Raw genomic sequence first — 1,046 nt, 5'->3', positions numbered from 1 at the left:
AACCAAAAAACAAAAATGAAAAAAAAGGCAAGCAGCAGCTCCCCCTGGTGGATAGGCTTGGTTTGATGTGGTAGGTCTTGGAGTCCGTTCTCAGAGGCTCCGCCCATGCCTGAGGCGAGATGAGCAGCAGGAGGTGAAGTGCGCACCTTCACACACTCAACTGCGGAGTCCCCACCCCCAGTCAGGATCAAGATTGCAATGGGTGAAGGAAAAAACAAAAAGCAAAAATAGAGTCTCTTAGTTTCCGATACCTTTGCTCAAGACGCTGTGCGCTGCTGGAAATGAGCTGGGAGCTCCTACAGTCTAAGCGCGCGCCTGGGCCTCCACCCGCCACCGACTCTTTGTTGGGGGTCCCGTGGGTGTGCGCCCTATTTTTTCCCTGTGGGGACCCGGGATTCGCGCAGTCCGTGCAGGGGGGCGAGGTGTGCCGTGGAAATGCGGTCTGTGGTTCTGTTCCCAAAACCAAGTTCGAATTGCTCACGCCTGGCGCAGTTGCCGCTCTGGCCGCTTCCTGCCGGGGAGCGCGCCTCCCCAGGGAAGCCGCTTCACACAGCCACAGACACCTCTGATTCCCCGCCAAGATGGCTTAGGGCTGGAGGCTGTTCCTTCTCTTGCGCCACCCGGTTCGGGATCCCGGCTACCCAGCAGTTATCTATGGAGTGGGTTTCTGTCTCCAAGCGCAACCAAGCGTTCTATACCTCTTCCCCAGAGACAGTTCTATGAGCGCGTTCCGACTCTGTCTCTTCCCTTTGTCTCTCGGGCGCTGCGCACTTGCGCCATTTTGGGCTGGGGATCTTACCTCCCCTGCCCATCCCGGGCTGGCCCGTTTTCGGATCTCCCCCCTTCACCCCCACTCACTCAGGTATCCTTGAGGTTCTATTCCTTCTGGAGTCCGTATTTTCTCCTTCCACTCTCGCAGATGAGCGTAATATCCTTCTCAGTTCGAAAAATGGTGCGGACGGAGTTTACAGAGCTCCCTTCCTCTCCGCCATCTTGGCTCCACCCAAATGTGTGCCATTTTTTAAAAAGTTTATTTATTTTGAGAG

This window comes from Suricata suricatta, chromosome 6 (assembly GCF_006229205.1).
Source record: "Suricata suricatta isolate VVHF042 chromosome 6, meerkat_22Aug2017_6uvM2_HiC, whole genome shotgun sequence".
Classification (NCBI taxonomy): Eukaryota; Metazoa; Chordata; class Mammalia; order Carnivora; family Herpestidae; genus Suricata; species Suricata suricatta.
This window is presented reverse-complemented; position numbering follows the sequence as displayed.